Here is a 23,814-nt window from a genome sequence, read left to right as displayed (position 1 = left end):
GCTGAGGAACTTAACTGTTTCTTTGCTCGTTTCGAGGAGAAAGCTACAGTGGCAGACATTACACCCTCTCCAGCACCTGACAGCAACACCTTCACTGTGCAGGAGTATGATGTTAAGCGCGTGCTCAGAGCAGTGAATCCCAGGAAAGCTGCAGGCCCCGATGGTGTGACGGGCAGAGTGCTGAGGGAATGTGCAGACCAATTATCTGAGGTCTTCACAAAAATCTTCAACCTGTCCCTTTTAAAATCCACCATCCCTCCCTGCCTGAAGTCCGCCATAATCATCCCACTGCCGAAAAAGTCTGTCATCAGCGGTCTTAACGACTACCGTCCGGTAGCACTCACACCGGTCATCACAAAGTGCTTCGAGAGACTGGTCCTGCAGCACATCAAAGCCAGCCTCCCACCCACCTTCGACCCACACCAGTTTGCCTACAGAGCAAATAGGTCTACAGGGGATGCCATCGACACTGCTCTTCACACTGCACTGACCCACCTTGAACACCAGGGGAGCTATGTGAGGATGCTCTTCCTCGACTTCAGCTCTGCCTTTAACACGGTCATCCCGAGCAGACTGGTCACCAAACTTTCCGACCTTGGATTTTCCCAAACCATCTGCCAATGGATCAAGGACTTCCTGACCAACCGCCCCCAGACAGTCAAAATAGGCCCTCACCTCTCCTCCACCATTACACTGAGCACCGGCTCACCACAGGGCTGTGTGTTGAGCCCCATCCTTTACTCCCTCTACACTCACGACTGCGCCCCCACCCATCCCACCAACACCATCATCAAGTTCGCGGATGACACGACTGTGGTTGGACTCATCTCAGAAGGAGATGAGACAGCCTATAGGGATGAAATCCAAAGGCTGGCAGCATGGTGTTCAGTGAACAATCTGGTCCTGAACTCCTCCAAAACAAAGGAACTTATAATTGACTTTAGAAAAACCAGTGGAGATTACGACCCACTCTACATCAATGGGGTCTGTGTGAAAAGGGTACCAGCTTTCAGGTTCCTGGGTACGCACATCGCAGAGGATCTCACCTGGTCTACCAACACCATCACCACAGTAAAGAAGGCACAGCAGAGACTCCACTTCCTGAGGATCCTCAGGAAAACCAACCTGCAGGAGAAGCTCATGTTGTCCTTCTATCGCTGCTCCATCGAGAGTGTGCTGGCATACTGTATAACCACATGGTATGCCAGCTGCTCAGAAAAGGGCAGGAAGGCCCTTCAGAGGGTCATCACGACGGCCCAGAAAATCATCGGCTGCTCACTGCCCTCCCTGGAGCACCTGTTCAGCCTACGCTGCCTCAGTAGAGCAGGCAAAATAATAAAAGATCCATCCCACCCCGGCCACCGTCTGTTTGTTCATCTGCCCTCTGGTCGACGTTTCAGGTCGATCAAATCCCGAACAAACAGACTTAAGAACAGTTTTTACCCCAGGGCCATACGAGAACTGAACACTACCTTTGCACTAGGCAACACCGTTAAAAAATCGGTCATATAATTGTATTTAATTGTATTTATGTATTTATTTGTTTTTGCATTTATTGCATATATGTTTGTACGCACCGTCAGGATTGGCTATTTTTTAATTTCGTTGTACTCGTTGCAATGACAATAAATGAATATTATTATTATTATTATTATTATTGAGTTTGGGAACTTGCTGTTCATTTTCTTTCCATTATTCCCTTTCTGTTCTGATTGTTGAGTGTACCAAGCTTAATAGAAATGGTGATCCAGTGTGGCAATCGTAGAACAGTACAACACAAGAATGGGGGTAGATAATCACTTGTGGATTATATCAATTCCATATTCTAAATCAGTATCTGTTTGGAATTTTAGCTGGAAGAAGTTTAAACCCTTAACTTGTGTGTGACCATACAATTTGTGGTAGCACACCATTGTCGATCATAGGAGAGAGACGGTGGTGTAAAGAATGGCACAGTGGTGCAGCTGGTTGGCATAGACATGTCAGGAATGGAAATATATGGATCATATGTGGCCGAGAAGATTAGTTTAATTGTTCAGCATGGACATTGTGGGCCGTAGGGCCTGTTCCTGTGCTGTAATGTTCTAACTACTCACATTGAAACTCTTACACAGCTAAAACTCTTAACTTGAAGAAACACAGTGCATATTAGCTTTGCCAATCTTCTAAGTGACTACTCTACAGTTGACTACAAGGGGTTATATTTTGGCACAAGGATAGATTCAATTATACATGGTGTCCAATATCACAATATTTTTAAAAGATTGCACTGTTGGAATTGGATAGGAAAGCTCGGAAGAATACCGACAATAAACGCATTGATAAAATAGATACATGATGGATTCTTTTGGAAGGTCATGTTAGATGCGAGCAGTGCGTAAATAGATAGTTTATTAGACATTGGGGATTCGAATGACAAAGTGGTATTGTTGAAATACATAATCAATAGATAATGTTGTGTTGGGAGTATTGTGAGGGAGGTAGGTTACTTTTAAAGTTGCAGGGATATGGTATCGGCAAATCTGATTCACAGATGTTATAGTGCCAGAACTGGTATTCAAAGCTGCAAGGTTTTTTATAAGTTAATACCAGGCAGAGTTCAAAATCTTGTGGAGCTTTACTCTGGTGAGTGGCACATTCCTTGACGTACAACATTTAAACTTGACCACGGTTACTATGCAAGGCTTCCAACGAAAACAGCTTGGTATGTATTGAGTGAGAGTACTGATGATGCAAACAGCTGAGGCAAAACTCAAATCATCTAGGCCTTCATCGGAATCAAAGGTTATTTCAAAGCATAGTACTATGTGCTACCTTTCTCATTGTAGTTTTTATATTTCTTCCTCATTTCAAAACCCACCTTTTGATGTTTAAACTTTTTTAAATTTTTGTTAGCAACTTTCCATTATTAATGCAAGCAAACATTATTTTGATCACTTTATTCACAAAATGCTGGAGTAACTCAGCAGGTCAGGCAGCATCTCGGGAGAGAAGGAATGGGTGACGTTTCGGGTCGAGACCCTTCTTCAGACTGATGTCGGGGGTGGGACAAAGGAAGGATATAGGTGGAGACAGGAAGATAGAGGGAGATCTGGGAAGGAGGAGGGGAAGGGAGGGACAGAGGAGCTATCTGAAGTTGGAGAAGTCGACGTTCATACCACCGGGCCGCAAACTGCCCAGGCGAAATATGAGGTGCTGCTCCTCCAATTTCCGGCGGGCCTCACTATGGCACTGGAGGAGGCCCATGACAGAGAGGTCAGAATGGGAGGGGGAGTTGAAGTGCTGGGCCACCGGGAGATCAGTGGCGTTAATGCGGACCGAGCGCAGGTGTTCAGCGAAGCGATCGCCGAGCCTGCGCTTGGTTTCGCCGATATAGATGAGTTGACATCTAGAGCAGCGGATGCAATAGATGAGGTTGGAGGAGGTGCAGGTGAACCTCTGTCTCACCTGGAAAGAATGTTTGGGTCCTTTGATGGAGTTGAGGGGGGAGGTAAAGGGACAGGTGTTGCATCTCGTGCGGTTGCAAGGGAAAGTGCCCGGGGTTAGGGTGGTTTGGGTAGGAAGGGACGAGTGGACCAGGGAGTTGCGGAGGGAACGGTCTCTGCGGAATGCAGAGAGGGGAGGGGATGGGAAGATATGGCCAGTGGTGGGGTCCTGTTGTAGGTGACAGAAATGTTGGTGGATGATATGTTGGATCCGCTGGCTGGTGGGGTGGAAGGTGAGAACGAGGGGGATCCTGTCCTTGTTGCGAGTGGGGGGATGGGGAGCAAGAGCGGAGCTGCGGGATGTAGAAGAGACCCTAGTGAGAGCCTCATCTATAATGGAGGAGGGGAAGCCCCGTTTTCTGAAAAACGAGGACATCTCGGAAGCCCTAGTCTGAAACACCTCATCCCGGGCACAGATGCGGCGTAGACGGAGGAATTGGGAGTAGGGGATAGACTTTTTGCAGGGGACCGGGTGGGAAGAAGTGTAGTCCAGATAGCTGTGCGAGTCGGTGGGCTTGTAATAAATGTCCGTCACTAATTTTTCTCCTGTGATGGAGATGGTGAGGTCCAGAAACGGGAGGGAGATGTCAGAGATAGTCCAGGTATATTTAAGGGCAGGATGGAAATTGGAGGTGAAGTGTATAAAGTCAGTGAGTTCTGCATGGGTGCAAGAGGTAGCACCAATGCAGTCGTCGATGTAGCGGAGGTAGAGTTCGGGGATGGGGCCAGTGTACGTCTGGAACAGGGATTGTTCGACGTACCCGACAAAGAGGCAGGCGTAGCTAGGGCCCATGCGAGTGCCCATAGCTACGCCTCTGGTTTGGAGGAAGTGGGAGGAGTCAAAGGAGAAGTTATTGAGGGTAAGAACCAGCTCTGCTAGGCGGAGGAGAGTGTTGGTCGATGGGGATTGGCTGGTTCTACGGTCGAGGAAGAAACGGAGGGCTTCGAGACCATCCTTGTGGGGGATGGAAGTGTAGAGTGACTGGACATCCATGGTGAAAATGAGGGAGTGGGGGCCTGGGAACCGGAAGTTATCCAGGAGATGGAGAGCGTGTGAGGTGTCTTGGACGTAGGTGGGGAGGGATTTGACCAGGGGGGATAGGATGGAGTCGAGGTAGGTAGAGATAAGTTCGGTTTTTGATCACTGTCTTTTTTCTAAATTAATCCTTGGGGACACATGGAACTGCAGATGCTGTAAGCTTGAGCAAAACACAAAGCACTGGAGGAACTCTGCGGGTCAGGCAACATGTGAAGAGGGAATAGATGGACGATGTTTTGGGTCGGGACCCTTTCTCAGGGTCTGAATCTGAGCATGGGTCTGGGCCTGAAATGTCACCAGTTTATTCCTCTCTCCCCAGATGCTGCCTGACCCACTGAGTTACTCCAGCACTTTGTAGTTTAAAAAAAATAAACCTGCTCTGTAACAATACCTCTGCATTGCAACAAATATCACATCATCTGTATATGAAACTATCATTAGTGTTGTTCTTTTATTCTAACCATATTGCACTAGTTCTGTTGTATGAAGTACCATTATACTAATCAGGTTATTTACCTTTTTTGCATCAAGACCCACCAGTTACAGTATCTCAGAGCAAATGATCCTGCTCAGTTCAAGATGCCTGGAGGCAAAGATAATTCAGTTCAGCAATAAGATTCATTACAGCAAAGATTCAGTGTTGGGGGTTCACACTTATATTCTTTACAATGTGAAAATTCATTTCACTGCAGTGTAAACCGAAGATATAATTTTAAGCCTGATGTAGATTAATTTACGCCGGTTTTATTAAACATAGCTGAATCAGTCCATAATATTCTGAAATGTTCCATAGGTGAAGATGCAAAAATCACTATCTCAGTTCGTGCAGATTTGTAAGTCTTTCACATCTGAATCTCAAATCTTCAAGTTAGTTGATGTTTCCAATTTTTTTCACAATTTAATTGTATGTTTTTATAAATTCCAGCCCATGATTAATACCATGATTTAAAAAAAAGTTTCATAGTAACAACACGAGGTCTAAAATGTTCCCTTTCGCACTCTTTGGTCAGCATCCTCCATTTTCTCTACCTGAAAATATCAGAACCTGTGTAAATCATATTAATAACATTTGAATTAAGAAGAACTAAGGCCAGCAAGGGTTGCAAGAAAAATGAATTTTGGAACCCTTTCCTTTGAGCAAATATTTCATTATATATGTTGGAAGGAACTGCAGATGCTGATTTATTCTGAAGATTGACTCAGTGGGTCAGGCAGCATGGAGAAAAGGTGATGTTTCAGGTCGAGACCCTTTAGACTCATAATTGTTTGTACAGTCAATTACGTATTGGCTGTACAATCACTCTCAATTTCAGCTGGATGGCCACAGTAAGACCAGCTGTCTTAAGCCACCAGCTAAGAATAGCAAGTAGCTGGAATCGAGCCAGTTACTACAACCTTTTACAAGCACCTCTTGCAACAAAAAAAGGAACCCTTCTTCAGACCTGAAACATCACCTAATCTGCTGCATTACTCCAGCATTGTCTATTTCATTGTATAATTCTTTTTTTTGTGAAATATCTGTGTTTTCCTGTGCCAATACCTAGGTCTAAGGCCTCCATGAAATCTACTCGATTCTCCTCTTTGCTTGCTTTGCAACAATATTTATATTTAATTTCTCTATGTCCCAAATATATATTACGCATAGTTCTTTAATGTGGTTCCTTCATCTTCATCAGATTTCTAAAAAGTGTACTTTGTTTTGATTGACATTACTTACACATTATTTCCGTTGTTATTCATGCCTACATTCACAATATTAGTACATAAGTATAAAATGGATGTTGAATCTTAACTATAGAATAAATCCCACAGCTCTCTCATCAGGATATTTAATTGAAGGTAGACACAAAATGCTGGAGTAATTCAGCGGATCAGGTAACATCTCGGGAGAGAAGGAATGGGTGACTTTTCGGGTTGAGACCCTTCAGACTGAAGAAAGGTCTCGACCCGAAATGTCACCCATTCCTTCTCTCCTGAGATGGTGCCTAACCCGCTGAGTTACTCCAGCATTTTGTGTCTACCTTCGATTTAAACCAGCATCTGCAGTTATTCTCCTATACAAGAATATTTAATTGAATCACTAAATCCCATGATTTTGTCTTCATTCCTCTACCCGAGGCTGCTTAAAATGCAAATAGATGTCGTAGTCTAACTTCTGCATCCTGTAACCGAGAAGCCGCCTGAACGACACCTGGTGGTGTCGGAAATCTGTCCGAAGGCTCGTTTGTTGACAGGACCGGGAGGGTGTTGTAGACGTTGGGCACCTTGCATGTGCCTGTAGGAGGGTGAAACCGAGTTAATGTCTCCAGTGCATTCAAGGTGGGCTCCAGGAGGCACCCCTGAGATACAAAGATGGCCGGGTGAGGAGAGGAGCGAATTGTCTGAGGGAACTGCTCCAGGACATGGAACGTGCGGGCCTGCCAGACTTTGGACTTTGAATAATGGTCCCAAAATGCCAGCCTGCACGTGTAATGTATGCCAAAAGAATTTCACTGTGCAGTTCCATATGTGACAAAGCACCATTGATCTGCTACCATTAAAATTGGTGAATATTTCCATCCTGAACTGAAGAGTGAATTTCAGTTTACAAAATAGCTAGAACATTCCAATCGACTGAAGATAGACACAAAAAGCTGGAGTAACTCTGCAGGGCAGGCAGCATCTCTGAAGAAGGGTCTCGACCCGAAACGTCACCCGTTCTTTCTTTCTTTCCAGAGATGCTGCCTGTCCCGCTGAGCTACTCCAGCTTTTTGTGTCTATCTTTGGTTTAAACCAGCATCTGCAGTTCCTTCCTACGCATTCCAATCGGCTGACCTGATTGTGTGTTTAAATTTTGGGACCTTAATGGGATAGTCCATTTTAAAGGCATTGTGCGTTATAAGATGCAATCTGTCATTGTAAAACATCATAACCATAAACAAAACTGCAGGTAATCCACTAATATAACAGCATTTGAAAAGACCTGCATATGGTTTTGTAGTAGCCACTTCCTGCAAAAACCACACTGTTAGCTGTCTCACATCAGACATCTCAGAGGAAAGCAGTAAATGACGAGAAGTAGAAAATGCTGCAATGTAGAGAGGTGCAGATCAAGAGATGGATAGTGGTATCAGTCACGGCAGCTCCATTTTTTAGTTATCCTAGGAATAATAGTGCAAGTAGTTTCATCCAGCAATATAAATCTGTTTCCAGGTAATAAATATTTTTAAAAATTAATTAAAAATGAGATATTCCTAAGGTGCTTAAATAGCCATTAAATTGTTAATAAAATTATAAATTGGTTTTAAATTATAGCCCTCGAGAAGTCTTACATTGTAGAGATCCAGGACAGTAGACCAGGGAAGACTGTAAACAATTTCAAAAGGAAAATTATTAGGCATTTCTAGTAAAAGGGAACTGACCTCCAAAAAAGTAATGGTGAATATTCTGGAGGTGTAAACGGCATGGATTATTTATTTCTGAAGATGATACCTCTTTCAATATACAAAGCACTTGCCCTTCCGATTGCCAGAAATGAGGACAATCGGCTCGATTAGGCAGAGAAATGATTTCTTCTTCCATTCGGTCTCTGAACAATTGTGTTTATCAAGGGCAAACTTGTGTTATCTCAATTTTGTTCTGCTGTTCAATAGAAGAAAAGTGAACTTTGCTTTATAGTCATGTTGTGCTGGATTTTGAATGTAATCAATTGACTCTGAAGGATGAACAGTAGCTCTACGCATTCTGAATGCATGATGGCTCACACCATCCAACTTGGGTTTGGTTTATTGTGTGTTCAAAAAATGAGCAGACAGGAGTTTGGAAATCGATGTTACCTTGGACTACCCGATTCCTTTCTTAATACCCACTGTCCCTGAAGGTGTATTGTGAAAATGAGGTTCGTTATCCAAAGTTAACATCATTCAAGAATCAAGAGTGTCTATTTGTCATATGTACCAACAATGGAACATTTACATTCTTACTGGCAGCTTTACAGGCCTGCAAAACACAATAACAAACAGATCATATATAATGTATAATAAAATTAAAATTAAAAAACCAAATAGTGTAAGCCATAATAGTAATCATAATTAGGTAGTCGTAATAGTGCAAAAAAAAACAAATTCCATAGTGTTACCAAAGGCATAGTCCATCGAGGTTCTCAGCTATGGAGTTCATTGTTGTGTGATGAGGATGAGCTCATGGTTTTTATGCTCCTATACCTTTTTCCTAATGATACCGGTATTGGTATACAGTTAATGGCAGGACCCTGAAAAGCAATGATCTACAGAGGTATCTTGGGGTCCAAATCTATAGCTGCCCGAAAGTGGCAGATAATGATAGTGGTAAAGGAGGCATATAGAATGCTTGCCTGTTGAGGCACAGTGTAAGAGTCCCCATTTCCCTACACAGAACTAGAAATGTCCAAGCTGATACATCTGAATATCTTGTCCACTGGGGAATTGGGCCATTAGAAGTGAGTGCTATAGAAAATTAGTTTGAAGTCAAAGGCTGGAAAGAGCAAAGCCAATTTTCAGTGGCTGAGTGCCTTGAGTTTCAGAATCTTCCACACTACAAAAACTTCCTGTGAATTACTGTGAAATCCTAAATATTAACAAAACGTGCCACGGAATGTAAAATTGAGGTAATATTCTCATGATCAGTAGCTTGCATAGAACATAGGAAGATACAGCATAGGGACAGGCCCTTCACTCCACAATGTTTGTGCCATATATCATGCTAAGCTAATCTCTTCTGCCTGTGTGTGTGATCCAGATCCCTCCATTCCCTGCTTATCTAAAAGCCTCTTAAATGCCACAATCATGTTTGCCTCCACTGCCACCTCTGGCAGCTGGTTCTAGACTATATTTTAAAACAATTGCCCCACACATCTCCTTTAAACTTTGCTCTTTTCACCTTAAAGCTATGCCCTCTAGTCTTTAGGCTGAAAATATTTAACATTCAGAAGTATTCAGAAATGATGAAGGAAAATAAATTAAAAATTTGAATTACAAGAAAAGTTTAAAACTTTTAAAAAATGCTTCAAACCATTTTTAAATAATGCTAAACATTAAAAAAGAATAGCTTTATTTCTAAATTTTGACGGAAAATGCCTGCAGCTTTGGGTGGGAACCTTAAGTAAACCTGAGCTACTTTCTTAAATGACAACCACTCAATTGGTTGAGACCTGTTCTTTCTGGTAAGGGATTGTATTATCTTTAAATCCTGCAAGAAATGGCATGTGTGTTCTTGGATTTATCTGGAATTGAATACTTTACCTAAATCAGAATAAGGTTTTGTTCCAAATTGCAGTGGACATATTTTGACTAACGAGAATGCATTTTTTGAGATGATTGATTAAGTGATACAGCCTGGAAACAGACCCTTTCTGCCCACTGAGTCCACGTCACCCATTCACACTAGTTCAATAGTCAATAGTTCTACGTCATCACACTTTCACATCCACTGCCTGCACATTTGGGGCAATTTAACAGAGGCAAATTAACCTACAAACCTGCACAATATTTGAGACGTGGGCGGAAACCAGAGGAACCCAAACCCCTAGCACCGTAAGGCAGATCGAACCGAGCCCTATCAGGCTTTATCCCACCTCCATTTCTACGTTTTTCTTCCCTACTCTCACAGTGCTAGACACCCTGGTTCGATCCTGGCCACTCCCAAGGGCATGCAGGTTTGTAGATCATTTGCCCTTTATAAATTGCATCTTGTGCGTAGAGAGTGGGTGAAAAACTGGGATAACATGGAGCAACGATGAATGGATGATCAATGGTCAGCATGCACTCAGGACAATGAAATTCTTACCTGCTGCAGCACAACAGATAAACAAACATGGTACTCTGTAAACACCATAACACACAAGACAAGTTCATACATGGGTACGTCACCAGTTTTCCGGTACCCTTGGTTCCAGAGTCTTGCCAGATTATCTGTTTTGCCAGACCAACAGAGGCCACGTAATAACAATTCAACAATACACCTCTGACCCACTAATTATATCCCTCCTGTTAAACTGAAGCATCGCGGACTGCTAGAAACTTAAATAAAACAAATATTAAATGTAAATTAAATTTACAGCGAAATTAGCATTTCTTGCACGGGCAGCCCAGGTGCTGGTTAACAAGTTGCCCTCTGACATCCCAGTGAGGGTCAGATCGATGGCCGCCCGGCGAGCTCACATCCCCTGGAAGGCAGAAACATGAGCCCTTCGGCGGACTCACCACGACATGGTGCCACATTTTCAGGGGTACTTTCGAACGCCCATACGGCTGAGTCAGCAGCACTTTTGGTGGACGTCCGGATGAGGTCAAGATCGGCTGCCTCACCCAGCCCGGGCACTACATTTTGGGGGGGGGCTTCCTGGGAGAATTTCAAGTGCGTTCTCATAATTTTGTCCGGATCAAAGGAGGTGCTGGACCATCAGTTACCGGAATATCAATGGTGGACCTGCGTATATAAAAAATAAAAAATTATAGTACAAAGACAAAAGCAATGTCTCCAATTCTATGTAGTTCGGAGCTTATGTGGAGGTTGTACTGTTCATAGCCTGATGGCTGTAGGGAAGAAGCTTCTTCTCAATCTGGATGTTGCTGTTTTCAGGCTCGTGTGAGTTCTCCCCAATGGCAAGAGGGACATGTTAGTGTGGGCAGGGTGGTGCGGGTCTCTGATTATGCTGGCTGCCTTTTTGAAGCAGTGACTAGTGGATCACTTTGAAGGTGGGGTGGTTTGATATACAGAAAGTACAGCATCATCATCTGAAAATTGAGGCAGACAATTTAGCAGGGAATTATGAAGCATTTTCTGTGCAAGGATTGGTGTTACCTGGAATTACCTGTCAACCAATCTTCAGGAGTGGGATGTAATTGGAATGTTCAAGACAGGGGGCTTCGTTAAGTGTATCAAAGCAGCACAAATGGAGTACATGAATAGATCAACTGTGATTTAATTATACAATGGAGAAGGTGCAGGGAACTGAATAGTCTACTGTTCCGCTGAATGAACATGGAAGTTGATCTCTCTATTTCATGCTTTTTTCAATTAATAGACAGGACAGGTGCAGATAAACTCCAAGCAATACTTATTACCAATGAAGTGCAAAAGTAGACAATTGGTAAATTAACCACACATCGTATTAGTTTCTAGTCTGAAGAAGGGTCCAAACCCGAAACGTGTTTTCCAGAGGGTAGACACAAAATGTTGGAGTAACTCAGCGGGTCAGGCAGCATCTCAGGAGAGAAGGAATGGGTGACGTTTCGGGCCGAGACCCTTCTTCAGTCTGAAGAAGTGTCTCAACCTGAAACGTCACCCATTCCTTCTCTCCTGAGATGCTGCCTGATCCGCTGGGTTACTCCAGCATTTTGTGTCTACCTTCAATTTGAACCAGCATCTGCAGTTATTTTCCTACACGTTTTCCAGAGATGCTGCTTGACCCGCTGAGTTACTCCAGCACTTTGTGTCTTATTTTGTAAATCAGCACCTGCATTTCCTCGTATTTGCACTAGATTCTATGTTAACATATCTGTTCACTATAGAAGCCATTCGGCCTCCCTGATTATTTGTAAAATTAATGAGATTCCCTGCTTGACGACTTTTCAAATATCAATCACGATCAAGTGATGGCAAGCAGCCAAATTCCGATTCTTTATTCATACAACATCATCAAATGAAATGTTCCCTGTAATTGTGCTGGTTTGATCATATACGTAGGTAAGGTGAGTGATTAAAAATCTACCAAACGTTGTTGCATCAGGCATCTTCCACCTTGCAATTGTTGAAGTCCCTGCCATGTAACGTTACATACGCAGGACAATGCACGCACAACAAAATCATTCTGATTTGAATGAAGCAAGGTGAATACCTAGAATACCAAGACTGGGAAAAGGGCAATTGATGCAGTACAGCGAGTTGAACACCTAAATGAGGCAATTTGTTCACATGACAATGCCTAATGTTAACATTTTGTAACATTCAAGAGTCATGAGTGTTTAAATATCATATGCACTGACAATGGAACAATGAAATTCTTACTTGCAGCAATTTAACGGGCCCAAAACACAATACACATGCACATATACACACACATATATGCATATGTATATATATATATATATGTGTGTGTGTGTGTGTATATATATATATATATATATACACACATACATTTGTGTACACACACAAATTAAAAAAAATTAAATAAATTTTTTATTTAAAAAATAAATATTAAATTAAATCATATAATTAAATAAAATATATATTTTTTTAATTCAATAAATTTGTAACGTGCAAAAAAAACAAAGTCCGCAGTGCCGCCAAAGACACAACTCATGGAGATTCATAGTTGCTGGGGTTGGTGTTTACGCAGTGTTTAAGGGCCTAATGGTTGCTGGGAAGGAGCTGTTCTTGAATCTCTCCCCTGACATCAGCATGAAGAAGGGTCTCGACCCGAAACTTCACCCATTCCTTCTCTCCAGAGTCCCGCTGAGTTACTCCAGCATTTTGTGTCTACCTTCGATTTAAACCAGCATCTGCAGTTCTTTCCTACACACTGTTCTTGAATCTAGTGGTCACAGTTTACAGGGTCCTGTACCTTCTTCCTGATGGTTGGAGCAAAATGAAGATGTCGCCAGGGTGCTGTGGATATAAGCTAACTTTTAGAGGCAGTGCCTCCTAAAGATCCCTTCGATGGTAGGGAGATCAGTACCTGTGATGGACTGGGCAACATCTACCATTCTCTGTAATCTCCTGGTGAACCACATGAAACATTGGTTTTTGACTGTGAATTCCTAAGCTGACAGAAATGTCGAGAAAACACAACACTTTATCCTAGATGATGTCTGCTTATTTCCCCAAACCTGAGTATAGAGTGACATTGATAAAGGTTGTTCTGAACCAGACATTGCACAACAGAAGAGGCCAAATGCACAGGTAAGGAAAGGCCTGAACAACCTGTTTTGGTATTGTTTAGTAATTACACTAACAAACACAGGCTCTAATTTTACACCTCATCATCACTATCGTAGTCACACGGCAGGTATGCTGTCAGCAACATTATAAAGTTGGATCTAGAATTCCTCAAATTAAAACAATATTTGTCTAGAGTATCCCAGTAATAAAGTAGCTCATGGTTTGACAAAACAGTCCATATTGGCAATTGGTTTAACACTAAATCACAATTATGATGTTCTATTTTATTTTATGCTGAAATGAAGGAAATCAGAACTAAAGATGAGGAATTTTATATGTGTTGCTGGCCAATAGCGTGCATGATGGTATTAAATTTTATCAACTCAATAGATCAGTCTGAAGAAGGGTCTCGACCCGAAACATCACCTATTCCTTTTCTCCAGATGTGCTGAGTTACTCCACCATTTTGTGTCTATCTTCGGTTTAAACCTGCATCTGCAGCTCCTTCCTACACAGATCATTTTTGAAGTTGAACATGGGGTTTTCAAACAAATTATAACACAGTTATAATTCCTGTGAGATTCAGAAACCATTTCTTAAACCCTCATTAGTAGATTATGCATTCTGAACGATAGAATAAATTCTTTGAAAACATCTGTTTCATCTTTTTTAAATTGCCATTTTACAGAATGATACCACCATTTCAATGCTGTAAAGATCATGCTGTAAAGATCTTGTGTAAAAAGAATTAGGTGCCAATCCCAAGCATGCACAAAGTCATATCAACAAGAGACTTGGGTTCAAATTCCAAAGCATTACTGGGAAATTTAAATTCAATAATTCAGGTAATCTGGAATTAAGCAGTTTGTAGGAGCTAAGTCCCAACCTGAAATGTTCTCTGTCCATTCCTTCTACAGATGCTGCCTGACTTCCTCCAGCATTTTGTTTTTTTGCTCAAGATCCCAGCTTCTGTAGTTTCTTGTGTCTCCAACTGGTATCAGTAATGGTCTTCCTGGAACTATCGGATTGATATTGACTGATAACTTTTAGGAATGGAAATAAGCCATTCCTACCCTTGCACAGGGTAACATGGCTGACATTTAACTGTCCCTTAGAAGCAAAGCAATTGTATCAAACAGCTGTTTGCACCCTATTGATTGCAGTGTTTCAGATAGGGACCACCCTTCAAAAAAAGGCAATCGGGATAGACTTTAAATACTAACTTTGCCAGCAACATCCATGGTCTTTGAAAGAATGAGCTATAAAGAAACTTAAAAAGCTCGCAAAAATTTAGAAAACTTAAAATGTTTGTGAGGCCACACTTGGAGTATTGTGTTCAGTTTTGGTTATCCTGTTATAGGAAAGATGCCATTAAGCTGGAAATAGTGCACAGAATTAGCACAAAGATCTTGTGCAGAAGATGTTGCCAGGACTTGAGGGCCTAAGCTAAAGGGAGAGGATGGGCAGGCTAGAAATCTATTCCTTGGAACATTAGAGGCTGAGGGTGATCTTACAGAGGTGTATTAGGGGAACAGATAGGGTTCTTGCCAGGATAAGGGAATCAAGAACTAGCAGGCATAGGTTCAAGGAGAGAGGAAAGATTTAATATGAACCTGAGGAGCAATATTTTCACCCAGAAATTGGTGGGTATATGGAATGAGCTACCAGAGGAAGTAGACAATGCAGGAACAATAACAACATTAAAAAAAACCATTTGAAGATAGGCACAAAAATCAGCGAGTCAGGCGGCATCTCTGGAGAAAAGGTATAGGTGACATTTTGGGCCAAGGCCCCTTCATCAGACTGGCTTCAAAACATTTGGACAGGTTCATGCATTAAAAAAAGGTTTAGGGGCCTATGTAGTAAATGTGGGCAAATGGAACTAAGTCAGAAGGGCCCGTTTCTGTGCTGGATTACTCTATGACTGCATAAACTACCAAATTGCAATTTATAATGTAACTGATCAGTTCTCTTTTTAGCTTTATTAACCTTTGCCTGCCCAGCTGGCCAACACTGTGGAGGTTAGGCATTTACCTGGGTTTATCAATAACATAACGATGCCTCACCTTGATCTACCTTTCTACAGCCAAGGACATTAAATGTTCATTTCCTGACATGGTAGCGCATGTAAAACTATTATTATTACCAATATGGACTTGCTAGGCTACTTCCTGCTTCGAGTCGCTTCCAAAAACAATGACGGAAACCCTTTGCGTATTAGCTACAAAACGTACACAGTGGGGAGATATTAACAGAACTGCCATGATGTGAATTTTTGCCTGAAAGCAGTATAGCCTTCACTCAATCTATGTTCCATTTTTACCCTCTTATTTCTAAAAGTAATGGCTATTTAAAACCATCACACTCGTGGAAAAACTGAACATGGCCTCAGCTTGTGTAAATGTGTGCACAATCAATCTTGCTCATATTGATTAATCTGGCTTTATACATTCTCTGGACTTGACAGCTGTGTTTTATCTTGATTTACTTCCCCTTTACTTCACACTTACAAACTCCTTCTTGCTAGTCTAGTTGCGTTTTGTACCACAGTGAGGTGTTGCAGCTAAGCCGAGTGTTTGCTTTACAGATCTGAATATTTCATGAGACTTTGGCAGAAGTAGAGTTAAATTGTCTCTTTAGTCCACGTTATGACTGTGCTGCCTTCTGATTGGGGCCTCCAAACTGTGAATATACTCTGCGTTATGATTGGTTATTTGTACTGTGCCAACCAATAGTACAATTTAGTGTTATGACCTAATCTTTCAGTCACTCACCCACCCAAAACAACTTTAATTTTAACCCTATTTTTACTGAAAGCTTCAACCTATCGCCATGAAAATTCTGTTAAATTCACATTAATAAATGCCCCAAGTAAGAACAGAGATAGAAAATGCAGAACTTAAGGGAATACAATGACATTAAGCATACAGTCAAAGAGTATGTGCCATGCAAGAGAGTATATAAAAACAAGCTAAATTACGCAGTGAAAGGAAATGAGCATTTTACCCAGTGTAAAAACCAACGTACCATAAACATTTATGCCTAGTCCTGAGGAAATGATAGGCAACAGCTGGATCAGCTTTCAGTTCAACAGCTGCAAAGCTAATTCCTCAGTCTTCCTCTGTTGAACTTTGAGGTTCCTCCCTACCTCTCCCCACCCCCACCACCACCAACATCACTGATTTAAGCCACAGAGACATGGACTGCAGTGCTGACTGTATTTTTGAGGCATGTTTCTGAGCCTAACGGTCCCTATTCTGTGTAAATTATAACATCTCCTAGCCTTGGTCTTTGCATTCTTCATTTTGCCCGGTATAACCCATTGCATGAAGTGTCTACCATCTTGTAGACATGCTGGCAAAGCTGGTGAATCTCTCAGAGCGACGATGGCAATCAGCTGACGATATCTTGGCCGATCGTTCTCAAAATGCAAAAGTGGATGCCGGAGAAGTGTAGTGCAAGTGGAAGGAATATGTTCTGGAGGCAGTCAAAATCCTTGATAACTAACATTTCTCCAACACTGTAGCAATTGTATTTCCGGTCATAAGAGGCAGAAATAACTTGCAAATTTTCACTTCAAATTTTCAGAAAGGCTTTAATATAGAAACGTATAGAATTCTTAAGGGGTTGGAGAGGCTAGATGCGGGAAGATTGTTCCCGATGTTGGGGAAGTCCAGAACTAGGGGTCACAGCTTAAGGATAAGGGGGAAGTCTTTTAGGACCGAGATGAGAAAGCATTTCTTCACACAGAGAGTGGTGAGTCTGTGGAATTCTCTGCCACAGAAGGTAGTTGAGGCCAGTTCATTGGCTATATTTAAGAGGGATTTAGATGTGGCCCTTGTGGCTAAAGGGATCAGGGGGTATGGAGAGAAGGCAGGTACAGGTTACTGAGCTGGATGATCAGCCATGATCATATTGAATGGCGGTGCAGGCTTGAAGGGCCGAATGGCCTACTCCTGCACCTATTTTCTATGTTTCTATATCTACCCATGTCGATCTCTGAACAGCCAGCACTTTCCTGAATTACTACTTTTAAGACAATAAAGCATAACATAAATAAAAAGTAGACCTCTTTGTGGAAATGGGTTTAGTGGTGGGGAAAGAGGCAGCTAAGTGAGATTACACCTTGATGGAGATAAACGTATGACCACTTATATTTGTGGTTTATGTATCTGCTTTACTGATTAAAGAGTTTACCTGATTGAAGCCCATGAAAATGATTGATTGAAATTATTAATCAAAGCTTCAAATTTTCACCTAATGTGTGAGTTAGAGATTCTAGTTTGCTTTATTTCCCTCAGAACAGAAACAAAAGCAATATTTTTTTAATGAAAATTTATTGAATATCTGACTAGTGTATAATAATTAAACTACAAAATATTTTTTTACAGAACTTTTAACATGTTAAAACACAGTGTTGGGGGAATTCAGTGGGTCAGGCAGCATGTTTGAAGGAATGGAAATGTGACATTTCAGGTTGGGCCCTTCTTGGTTTGCCCATCCCCTCCACAAATGCTGCCTAAACCATTGAGTTCCTCCAGCACTTTGGGTTCAGCTCTAGTTTCCAGCAGCTGGAGTTTCTTACATCTCCATTTTAAAGCAGTAATCTTTTAACGTAACCCAACTGCTTCTTGGAAGATTTTGTTTGTTATTAACATCTATGTGTGGTACAAATACATTTTAATAGAAACTTGAAACCCAACCCCACCAATCCAGTTTAACATACATTTTGTATAGAATTTACCAACTGTCCCCTCCTGTGGATCATCATTATGTGTTATGTTTAGTTTAATTTAGTTTAGGGATAGTGCGGAAAAAGGCCCTTCGGCCCACCGAGTACGTGCCGACCTGCGATCCCCATACACTAGCACACACGTCACACTAGGGACAATTTTTACAATTTTTACCAGTCAATTATCCTACAACCCTGTACGTCTTTGGAGTGTGGGAGGAAACCAGAGTACCCAGGATAACCCATGTGATCACGGGGAGAACGTACAAACTCCGTACACACAGCACCCATAGACAGGATCGAACCCGGGTCTCTAGCAATGTACCGATGTAATGTAAATGAAAATTTATTGAATATCTGACTAGTGTATAATAATTAAACTACAAAATATACCAATGTAATGTACCGCTGTACCAATGTAATGCTCTTGCGCTGCCATGCCACCGGTGTTGACTGTGTTGACTCAAATGTTGACTTAGAAGTTTCAGCCTGTGCCTATTTGGTTGGGACTGCTTTGAGGCAAATTTGTCCTCGGGTGAATTAAAGAGACAGCCGCCAAGTGTTGTTCTGTCTGAGCTGAGTTATTGATGTAGGATTCTGTACCAACAAGTAAGTTTCAAGATTATTGTCATTGGCACAGGTATGGTGAGATACAGGTGCAGAGAAAAGCATCATCACAGGTACAGAGTCTCAGACAAACGCACAAAAACAAATTATACAGAAATAACACACAAAAATTTGAAAGAAAAAAAAGACTGGGGGAAAAAAATCAAGACATTAGTGCAAAACATCATTAGAAAAGAAACAACAAACTAGTTGATCTTAGTGCATGAGGTTGGCTTTGCTGTTTCATTGTCAAGATAGGCTCAGGGTTGAGCAGGTTGGTTCAAGAACCTGATAGTTGTAGGAAAGTAACTGTTCCTGACCCTGCTAGTGTGGGACCAGGCTTCTGATGGTAGCAGTGAGAGAGGGCATGGCCCAGATGCTGGGAATCCTTGATGATCCTTGAAGAAGGACTTCCCAGTGAAATGGAGGCTCTTAAAACTATTTGGGACAAATGAAATCATTGTCTCGCAGTTGGACTCTTCTGAAAATTGCTAGGTTAGGCTTGAGCTGTCTAAGTAATGCTCAACAGTCCTTCAGCCGCCTATGAAGATATCCTCCTGCCGCTGAGTCTCATGCTGACTGCAATGTGGCATTTACATTAGAATAGTGGAAAGGTGAAATCAGTGTTGCTTGCTGCTCACGTCACTTTGGTTTTTATTAGTTTAGTTTAGAGATACAAGGTGGAAACTGATCTTTTGGCCCACTGAGTCCGTACCGACCAACGCCCCCCCCCCCCCCTACATTAGCACTACTCTTCACACTCGAGACAATTTACCAAGGCCAATTAACCTAGTAGCTACATCTTTGGAATGTGAGCGGAAACTGGAGCACCCGGAGAAAACCCACGTGGTCACTGGGAGAACGTACAAACTCCCATTACAGACATCACCCGTAGGCAGGATCGAACCCAGGTCTCTGGCACAGTAAGGCAGCAACTCTATTGCTGTGCCACCCTAACGTCTGCATGTTTGGTAGCCTCCCTCTGAATGCTCACTTGCAGAGACTAATTCAAAAACCTTGCAATGAGCAGTTATGTACAGCAGAAAAACATTGTGCTACAGAATAGGATTTCTATCCCAAATGTGAAAAGCTACAATCTGAAGAAGGGTTGCAACCCAAATATAATCCCATACATGTCCTCCGGCGATGCTGCCTAACCCGCTGAGTTACTCCAGCACTTTGTGTCTTCTTTGGTAAACCAGCATCTGCAGTTCCTTGTGTCTACTGCCACAATATTAGTCAGTTCATCAACAATTTGTAAGCCAGCTCTTTGGTAGTGGAGATGCTGCCTCAAGCAACATCTATGAATCTTCTCTGATTTTTTTTCATCTCTCACTTTGGGATTTTAAAAATCTTATTTCCGCCTTTTTGCAAGAGGTTGTAGTAACTGGCTCGTTTCCAGCTACTTGCTATTCTTAGCTGGTGGCTTAAGACAGCTGGTCTTACTGTGGCCATCCAGTTGAGATTGTGAGTGATTGTACAGCCAATACATAATTGACTGGATCATCAAATATGAGTCTGAAGAAGGGTCTTGACCCGAAACGTCACCTATTCCTTTTCTCTGGAGATGCTACCTAAATCGCTGAGTTACTCCAGAATTTTGTATCTATCTTCAGTGTAAACCAACATCTGCTGTTCCTTCCTACACAATTATGATTCCTAATTGACTAATGTGGCATGTTGCAATAGCTTAATGCGGCATGTTGCAATAGCCTACTGTATCAAGGTGCTGGACTGAACTGTCCAGCTAGACTGAAAACAATCAAACCATTGTGGCACTGCAGTAGAATTGCTGCCTTACAGCGCTTTCAGCACCAGGTACCCAGGTTCGATCCCGACTGCGGGTGCTGTCTGTATGGAGTTTGCATCTTCTCCCCATGACCGTACGGCTTTTCCGCAAGATCTTTGGTTTCCTCCCACACTCCAAAGACGTACAGGTTTGTAGGTTAATTGGCTTTTTATGAAAATGTTAATTGCCCCTCGTGTGTGCGGGACAGTGTTAATGTGCAGTGATCGCTGGTGGGCCGAAGGGCCTGTTTCCGTGCTGTATCTAAACTAACCTAAGCTAAACATTGTCTTTTAAAAGGAAACTTATGCTGCTGAACTGTATGATCCAAGTGTTGATGTCTCGAATTTTTCTGGCTATGTATTTGCTTTTATTTATTCTGCATTCTCTTGTACTTCTATAAATATTTAAAGCAGAGCTCGTGGGCTTTGTGGACATTCAGCCTATAAAATGAGAAGCATTGATATTGGTACTTTATATTGGTCCTCACATCTCTCCTCCACTCTATAGTGAGATGGAAGGAGGTGATGCCACAAAAAGACAGCAAGTATCATCAAAGACCATCTCATCCTGATCGCAGTTTCATTTCACAACTACCGTCTGGAAGAAGGTACAGGAGCCTGAAAACTGTGACCACCAGGTTCAAGAACAGCTTCTTTCCAGCAACCATTGGGCTCTTAAGCACCACACAACACTAACCTCAACAACTATGCTCTCCGAAGGACTGGCTCTATTACAGACTTCGGTTTCTGCACTGTTACGGTCATCTAGTATTACGGTTATTCATTTATTGTATTATTAATAATATTATCTAAATGTGATAGTGTTTACTGGCCATTTAAGCAACAGCAAGTAAGAATTTCCTTGTTCCTTTGTCGGTATATATGACAATGAAACACTCTTGACACTCCACTGATTTTGATGGTAGAATTTCTTTTAAAACAGCAGATGTGGATATCTGAAATAAAAGCAGAAAATGCTGCAAAAACACTCAGCAGTTCGGGCAGCATCTGTGGATAGAGAAACAGATTTAACAGTTCAACTCTGAGACCTTCATTAGATTTTGAGGGTGGTTTCCTCTCCACTGTTGAAATTCAGCCTAAGGTTCCTAGTGCTGCTTCCAGCCTGTTCATATTGGCTGGTTGGAATGATTGATAACCAGGGTTAAATCAATCTGAATTCAGGATCGAGCTCAATTAAAGTTGTGCACCTACATAGGAAGTGCGGTTGCCTTTTTTTTTTGACGGAACATTGTTACGTTTTAATGTACCACTGACCTACAGCGTTCTGAGTTGTAGTAAATAAAGAGAGAAAACTGTCTAAGTAAAGAGTCACCTCAGAGAAGTAGGCAGGTGGATGAATGGTCAAACAGGTACACGAAAATAGAAACAATTATATTGCACGGTTCTGATGACATCTCAAGGCATGAAGCTGCTTTGGAAACATCAGACCGTCGTCGTGATTAAATATCAGCAAGAAACGGGAGGCTGCAGACAATAGACAGTAGACAATAGGTGCAGGGGTAGGCCATTCGGCCCTTTGAGCCAGCACTGCCATTCAATGTGATCATCCACAATCAGTACCCCGTTCCTGTCTTCCTGGAAGCTTGAGCAAAACACACAGTGCTGGAGGAACTCAGCGTGTCAGGCAGCATCTGTGGGGGGAATGGACAGGTGACGTTTCAGGATGGGATCCTTCTTCAGGTCACTCCAGCACTTTGTGTTTTACTCAAGATTCCAACATCTGCAGTTTCTTGCGTCTTTAAGTTTTTAAATAATGTCTTTTCAAAATTGTATGCTTCCTTCATAATATTGGAAAACATAGAAACATAGAAAAGTAGGTGCAGCAGTAGGCCATTTGGCCCTTAGAGCCAGCACCGCCATTCAATATGATCATGGCTGATCATCTAAAATCAGTACCCCATTCCTGCTTTTTCCCTTGATTTCTTTAGCCCTAAGAGCTAAATCTAACTCTCTCTTGAAAACATCCAGTGAATTGACCTCCACTGCCTTCTGTGGCAGAGAATTCCACAGATTCACAACTCTCTGGGTGAAGATATTTTTCCTCTTCTCAGTCCTAAATGCCCCCCCCCTTATTCTTAAACTATGACCCCTGGTTCTGGATTCCCCCAACATCGGGAACATTTTTCCTGCATTTAGCTCACCATGTCTCTTACTCACCATGTCTCAGTCCAACCTTTCTCTCCCTCTCTGCAATCATTTTTCTCAACCTGATAGTGAATTCACTCACCTTTTTCAGTCCTGATTAATGCTTAACTCTCACTGGTTTGTTCAGTAAGATACACAAACGCTCCCTCCACTGGCCTTGACTGCAGGGTTATCAGAAAACAGTTGCAGCAACTTTGTGGACAATCAATTTTAAAACCTAAATATATATGAACAACTCTAACTAAATGGGAATGCTGTGAATTTTCACCATCCAACGTCCTTTGACACCACACATTTATAAAGCACTTCACCACTGAGTATCCTGAGTATCTATCTCAGCAGTTCACGTAAATTGAGCCACTTTGTCAGCAAATAAAACTGATTATTGCAGTCAGCAAAAAGTTCCACAAGTGAATGTTCATGTGAATGGCCCGTTAATCTTCATGTTTGGTGGTGAAGGTTCATTAGAGGCAGGGCACCAGATGAATGTACTGCTGATCTTCACAAGTAGTAATGAGCATGTCCAGCAGAACGATCGGATCACATAATTGAGACTTAATTTCAGCCTTATCCAAGTAATCCTGAGCTTCCAACAAAGGGCTAAGGCAAGCTAAGCCCAACACGTCTCCTAAAATTAGACGACACAGTGTAGACCTACTGCCACACAGCGCCAGAGACCTGGGATTGATCCTGACTTCAGGTGCTGTCTGTGTGGAGTTTGCACGTTTTCCTTGTTACCTCACTTGTTTCCTGGTATATGATTTGATTGTATTCATTTGCAGCATTATCCCATTTGATTGAAAAGCACGCAAACAAAAGCTTTTCACGGTACCTCAGTATGCCTGACAATAATAAACAGAAAGCTAAACAATTAACATCAGCAACTTGCTTTCTGCTTGGTCCCCAGAGCGATGGAGTTGCCTGGCCCCTCTTCCCATCCCATCCCCCATCCACCTCCAGTCTTCTACACCTCCCCGCTTGTCTCTTCTCTAAGAGGCCATTCTGTCAAAAGCTGTCACTTTCACCAAGATGGTGGTAGAATTGTTAACTGGAATTTGCATTTGGTAATGAAGGGAGGAATCACAGCAGATCAAGGAGTT

General features: G+C 42.1%; 1 long non-coding RNA gene across 2 annotated transcripts in view; it reads right to left on the bottom strand.

The window, feature by feature from the left end:
* LOC144607686 (uncharacterized) overlaps positions 1-22,792 on the bottom strand; it is a 28,883-nt gene extending 6,091 nt beyond the window's left edge. Inside the window, exons 1-4 of one of the 2 annotated variants that reach the window (XR_013549128.1) lie at positions 22,727-22,792; positions 10,743-10,968; positions 8,340-8,502; positions 5,041-5,107 (exon numbers count right to left, since the gene is read on the bottom strand). This is a non-coding gene — a long non-coding RNA (uncharacterized LOC144607686). Of the gene's footprint in view, positions 1-5,040; positions 5,108-7,835; positions 7,870-8,339; positions 8,503-10,742; positions 10,969-22,726 lie in introns of both variants that reach the window. The other variant, XR_013549127.1, reaches the window with a different exon arrangement.
* Between the last annotated feature and the right edge of the window lie 1,022 nt (positions 22,793-23,814).

Source organism: Rhinoraja longicauda, chromosome 29, assembly GCF_053455715.1.
Source record: "Rhinoraja longicauda isolate Sanriku21f chromosome 29, sRhiLon1.1, whole genome shotgun sequence".
Classification (NCBI taxonomy): Eukaryota; Metazoa; Chordata; class Chondrichthyes; order Rajiformes; family Arhynchobatidae; genus Rhinoraja; species Rhinoraja longicauda.
The sequence above is the reverse complement of the archived record's forward strand: the minus strand, read 5'-3'. Positions and strand labels throughout refer to the sequence as shown.